This window comes from Chenopodium quinoa, unplaced genomic scaffold (genome assembly GCF_001683475.1).
Source record: "Chenopodium quinoa cultivar QQ74 unplaced genomic scaffold, ASM168347v1, whole genome shotgun sequence".
Lineage (NCBI taxonomy): Eukaryota > Viridiplantae > Streptophyta > Magnoliopsida > Caryophyllales > Amaranthaceae > Chenopodium > Chenopodium quinoa.
Window position 1 is genome coordinate 736,924 of NW_018744369.1, and position 6,715 is coordinate 743,638.

At 30.4% G+C, this 6,715-nt stretch overlaps 1 long non-coding RNA gene across 1 annotated transcript; it reads left to right on the forward strand.

Moving 5' to 3' along the window:
* The first annotated feature begins 216 nt into the window (after window positions 1–216).
* Window positions 217–1,793, forward strand: LOC110696846. The gene is made up of 3 exons (XR_002506404.1): window positions 217–498; window positions 1,198–1,320; window positions 1,433–1,793. It is a non-coding gene; the product is annotated as an uncharacterized LOC110696846 (long non-coding RNA).
* Window positions 1,794–6,715: the final 4,922 nt, after the last annotated feature.

Here is a 6,715-nt window from a genome sequence, read left to right on the forward strand (position 1 = left end):
AAAATAGACTTTGGAGTTTTGTATAAGATAGATAAAGGATAAGTTAATTCCCGTCATATATGCACTGAGTTTTGGGTGTTCTATCCGGTTCACCCTTTCCGGATTTGAGGATCAGTTCTAGGTTATTAGGTTCCACTCCCCTTCCAATTGTTGTTGCAGGGGAGCACACAGGTCCTCCCTACCAAGTGTTGTCTGTTGGTGTAGTGGTGATTGAGACTACACTTGGTATGAAGGACACATGTTATAAAATATTATATTATACACAAATTTTTTAAAAAAAACCGATTTACATTAGTGTACTGTGTGGTGGGTTGAATGAGGAAAGTAATTAACTTTCCTTGTTTTTGCTCGCACGTGTCAATGTTATTTATAGTATTTGGTTTCTCTCTCTTCCTAATTTTACTTCTCTCTCCTTTGCTCATTCTCTCTTCCGCCATATTTTTTGCTTCCGTTTCCGCCATTGTTACAAGCTTGTAGCTTTCTTCCATCGATTTCTAGGTTTGTTTACTCATAGTTTTGTTTTCTTAATTTACTTTTTTTTCTTTTTACTGTGAAAATCGTCTTGCAAACGAATCTACTAATTGCAGGTGAATTTTTTCTTCAATTTTTATTTTATGTATTCTGTTTTGCACTTTTCTTTACACACATTAGAAATAATCATTGAGGATCAATTGAAATAAAGGTAATTCGTGTTTTTATTTGAATTCTAGGGTTTTATATGATGAATTTAACTAGGCTATATGCTGTAATTTGTGCAAATTTTACTTATTTTCATCATTCAAATCAAATTATAGGGTTCTATGTTGTGGATGTTAATTTGCTTTGTCTTTTATGTAATTTGATTTTTCTTATCCTGCAATATGAAATTATACTTTATTGAAGAAATTGAAATTAATGTATTTTATAGCTTTCCGAATTTCAGATAATTTTGGACCAAATAGACATTATACAATAGATAAAAGAGTTTTAAAAAAGTTCATGGTAGTATTTAAAATTTTTTAGGCCTTACTTCTATGGAATTTTTTTTGCAAAGAAGGGAATTATCCTACTTACACAAGCATTAGACAATAGAGTTGAGTACAGTAAAAATTTTTTAGTCTTTTGAACTAGATATCACTGCCTTATTACTTGAAAATTGAGAGGGATAAACTTTCAAAGGATAAATCTTGGTGGGATTTATTTTGGTGTCTTTTGTAGGGGATTTGGTTGAAGAGAAATGCTGGACACTTTGGGAGAAGATCAATGAAAACCTTTGTGCCGCAAGACCTGTCTTAACAATTGCTATGGATGCTGGCCTTAGTAAGGCTATTCTTGAGACTGGTAACATTTAAGTTTTTTCTTATTTGAAGCATGTGAAACAGGAAGTTATTATCAGTGACTTTGTTAAGCTTACTAGTCTTAACAATCTTATCTCTTTCTCTCATGTAAGTAGATGTGGTAATGTTACTGCTCATAAACTTGCCCAAGCTAGTGGAGATGAGAGTATGGATTGAGGAGGCTCCACGTTGTGTAATGGCTGCTGTGATGCTTGATTCTGCTATCATCCCTTAATAAATTTTGCTACTGTAACTTTCAAAGTTCATCCTTCTTTTTTTATAACACTTATTCAATGGTTTTAGGGATCTCGAGGCCTCAAGAACTTTTAGAGCAAGTAAACTGATATTGTAATAGTCAATATGCAACTATGATAAGAGGTTGAGTCATTTATAGATGATGATTTGGATTGGCACAATGTACTTTTGATGACACCAGAGTTATTGATGAATTGAAGTTTCTCTCTATCCTTCTTTTAATGAGCATACTAGCTATTTTTTTAAATGTGTGATTGTGTTGCAATGGTTATAATAGCAATGGAAATTGAAGTGTTTAATATCAAGGCTATTAGCTCAAAAGGTAGAGCAATGTACTATAAGTGTACATGGTGTGGATTCAAGCCCCACATAGCCTATACATATTGGTGTATTCATATTGTTGGTGTAACCATGTAACCATGGCCATTTTTATATAACTTAGGATCATTTAATTAATTAATTTCTTTTGATTAGGGTTACTTTTACCTTGGTTATGGTCACTTTCACTCTTTATTAATTTTGTCCATGGTTAGGGGTACCTTTTCACTTGAGTAAGGTCACTTTTGTCTCGATTAGGGTCACGTTTACCCTCGGTGAGAGTCACTTTACTTTTGTCTCAGTTATGGTTATTTTTGCGCTGGTTAGGGTCACTTTTAATCTTGCTTAGGGTCACTTTTGCCCTTGGTTTGGGTCACTTTTGCCCTCAATTAAGGTCACTTTTTGCCTTGGTCAAGGTCACTTTTGTCCCAGTTAGGGTCACTTTTGCACTTGCTTAGGGTCACTTTTGTCTCAAATTAGGGTCACTTTTGCCCTTGATTAGGGTCACTTTTGCCCTTGATTAGGGTCACTTTTGCCTTGCTCAAGGTACTTTTGTCCCAGTTAGGGTCACTTTTGCACTCGCTTAGGGTCACTTTTATTCTTGCTTAGGGTCATTTTTACCCTCAATTAAGGTCACTTTTTTACCTTGCTCAAGGTACTTTTGTCCCAGTTAGGGTCACTTTTGCACTCGCTTAGGGTCATTTTTATTCTTGCTTAGGGTCACTTTTGTCTTGAATTAGGGTTACTTTTGCCCTTGGTTAGGGTCACTGTTGCCCACAATTAAGGTCACTTTTGTGCCAGTTAGGGTCACTTTTGCACTTGGTTAGGGTCACTTTTTCTCTCGCTCAGGGTCACTTTTGTCCCACTTAGGGTCACTTCTTCCCTTAGTTAGAGTCACTTTTATCCCCAATTTGTGTCACTTTTGTTCTCAATTAGGATCACTTTTGTCAATTAAAAACACTTTTGCCCTTAGTTAGGGCCACTTTTGTCTCTAGTTAGAATCACTATTTCTTAAGTTAATACTATGGTACAACAAATAGCCTATGTAGGACTCGAACCTACATCCTCCATGCGTATGTAGAAGCATAGAGTGCTCGACCAATTGTACTAATAGGCTTGTAAACAACATAATAAAAAATTGTTTTTTTGTATATAATGATTTTCTCTTCCAATTAACAAATGACATATTTACAGAGGGCTATAAATATACTCTTATATTCAATAAAATTGCATAGTACCTTGATAATACATAAGCATTAAGCACCAACAATAATTTTATAGAAAGCTATGAATATACTCAGTATCAATAAAATTGCATAGTACCTTGATAATATAAATTGTGATAAATTGTGATACACCAGTATTAGAACGACATTGAAGCTATAAGTGAAAGACAACACCACAAAATAATCAAAAGCATCACCATAAATATTAGCGAGAATTGCGATAAAATGAAAACAAATACAATAACAACAGGATACTAGATTATTCTGACATTACCAAATACTAGCTGTAGTTGTTTCCATCGTGTAGCTTCAATTATGATTTGAGAGTTAAATATTTTAATTTCATGCCATGATTTGAATTGAAGGTTCGGAAATATGACCGGAAAAATCAACTGGAATTGTTAATCAATAAATTTGAAAGCAAGTATTGCAATTTGAGTAATTTAGGGTTCGTAATTTGATCATCAACAGGTCAATCAATTGCACGCTGAAAATTAAGATTAGTGGAATTGAAATTCTATACAAATACAACTATATTTTTGTGGTTTGAGGTTGAATTTGGTTGCAATATTCTTTTGTTTGGTTGAACAAACATGAGAGAAAAATATTGGGGACTGTGATTGTTGACTTGTTGTTGTTTTCAACTTTTCATGAATGACTTGATTGCTTATGGGCCTTGTGGCACGTGTGAGATTTGGATGTACAATAATATTATTGTACACCCGGAGCATACAAAAACTTTTGTATATTATATATGTATACTTTTTTATATTATAAAGAATATTATATTATATACACATACTATTATAGTTAAAAGTATTATTATGTATAAAACAACATAAATTATTGCACATGATTGTTGTATATCTAGTATAGTACATGATCAATGCATGATTTTTAAATCAAAATGTTAGTTTTTCTAAAAAAAATTCATAAGTAATTGCATTGTTAATACGAATATTACAATTTAAAACATGAGAATAGTTATAATACATTTTATATCTATCCCTTTTCCGTCAAATGTCTAATTCAATTTAACTTTTATTCCTCTTGTTTAGATTGGTTATTGGTTCAGAGGTTTTTTTTTTTTTTTTTTTTTTTTTTTTTTTTTTTTTTTTTTTTTTTGGTTTTTTAATGCAAGAAAAACAAAAGGTCATTGTAAAAGACATTGTATAGAAAATGAAAGGCCGATTAAAATTAAATTTATGTTCAAGATTATGTATTTTTTTCCAAGACAACATTTCGGCTCAGCATTCAGTATTTGTCAAAGGAGTACAACAAATGATAAAAGTAATTTTTACACTATTTTGTATCTTTATCAAAAACTTTTACATTATTTTGGGTAACTTTTATCAATAAAGCATAAATAACTTTCATTCATTACAGGGTAGCTTTTATAATAGGTGCACAATATTTTATTGTACATCTGATTTTTTTTTAAATGTTTGTATTGATTTCATAATTGACGTCAAACTAAATATTATCGATTTTATTTAATTTTCATAAAAAAAAACAATATTAGCCTTTCAAAATACGAAATATTTGTTTCCTTAATTATGCCACTTTAATCCTATTTCTTCAAATTAGTTATTATTCTTTAACTTAACTATAAATAAAGATTGGAAAGATTTTATGGATTATTTGTAGTATTGGAAAGTATATATTTATTATAAAAAATTAAATCAATATTTATGTTAGGAAATCATGAAAATCTTATGCATGTATAGAAACATGCTTTTATTGTTTGAAGTTTAACAAAAATAACTATATTTAAATATGTAAACAGTAATTATATAGATATATTTTATACATAAGATAAGCCAATGAGAGAGTGACATTTGTCATCCTCACATTGAGGCGCTTGTCTTTTAGTATAATATATAGATAGATATAGATAGATAGATATATAGATAGATAGATAGATATATACTACCTCCGTTACATATTATTTGCAACGATTTGACATAAAGTAGAGAGGAAAAATGTCTAATCGTTGCACATAATATGTAACGGAGGTAGTAGATAGATAGATTGGATAAAATAATAAAATATGGAGGTAGTGGGGTTGGTGAAAGAATAAAAAATTGTAAGAAAAACCAAAGGTAGTGGAGATAATTGAAGGAGAGAGAATATGGAATTAATATTGTTGGGTCCACTTGGTAAGAGAAATTAATTCAATATAGTAAAACCTTTTGAAATAAGGAAATGGAGCAAGTATTTAAAAACGACCGAAAAAGGAAAGTGGAGCAAGTATTTTAAAACGGAGGGAGTAGTAGTTATTTACTGTAAGGCTCCGTTCACTTCACCTTATTTTTGCTGAATTAGAATTATTTTTACTGAATTGAAATTATTTTTGCTGAACTTAAATCATTTTTACTAAACTAAAATTAATTTTACTGAACTGAAATTATTTTTGCTGAACTGAATTATTTTTACTGAATCTCTATTATATTTCTTCTTTACATTTACTGATTTTTATTGAATTGAAATTATTTTTGCTAAACCGTTAACTTATTTTTAATTTGCTGAATTGAAATTATTTTTACTAAACCGAAATTATTTTTATTGAATATTTTTTTTTTAAGTTGAAGTGAACATGGCCTAACTTGACTAACTTCATCTCCATCTTCTATAGGTAAATCATTGCCAATAATGGCATTGGCACATGAGTATCGCTTCTGTATTTGGCATGTTTATTTTAACAATCAACAACTAGAAGCAGAATAACCTACTATCTTTATACTTCCTCCAATTTTTTTATTTTTATTTTATTTTTTTACTTGCAATAGTTTGACTTTTACTCTATTCTTGACTTTCTTGTATCTCACTTTGACTAGCTTTGGTGATATGTAGGTAGTGGGATCTTGTTAAACTCAACTCGATGTATACTTTTATAATATCAAATTTTTATAATTTTTACTCATTGATAATTAAAAATATTAAAGAATGAAATAGTGCATTGATAAGCATGAAAAGAAAGTACGTGTTGCAAGTATCAAAATAAACGGAGAAAATAATTTTTACTCCTGTCCCATAATATATGACACAGTCAAACATTGCACATATGTCAATACACTAGTTTGACTTTATATTTATATAATTAAATATTAATTAATGTAAATTATTTTATAATATAAGTTATTAAACTTTATATTAAAACCACTACAAAAACAAAAAGACATTTAGCAACATATCAAATCCGTTGCTAGACTGTACTTTTTTGTCGTTAAATATAGGTAGCGACAGATTCTGAAATAGAATTACTCCGTTGCATTGGCAAAAATGTTGTCGTTAAATGAGACTAGCGACGTTGTATTTGTTTTCCGTTGTTGAACTTAGCAACAGATTTTTATTTCCATTGCTGGTTTTAGCAACGAATTATTTTTATCTGTCAGTGGAATTAGCAATGGAAAAAAAAACCGTTGCTCATATCAGCAACGGAAAAAAAAAATATGTTTCTAAATTTAGCAATGGAAAATAAAAACCCGTCTCTAAATTTAACAACGGAAAAATTATTTTGTGTCTAAAAGTAGATGCTATTAGGTTCGATGACCTCACTGGGGTCAACCCGACTCGGCTTTGCATGCAAGGCTTCTTGAA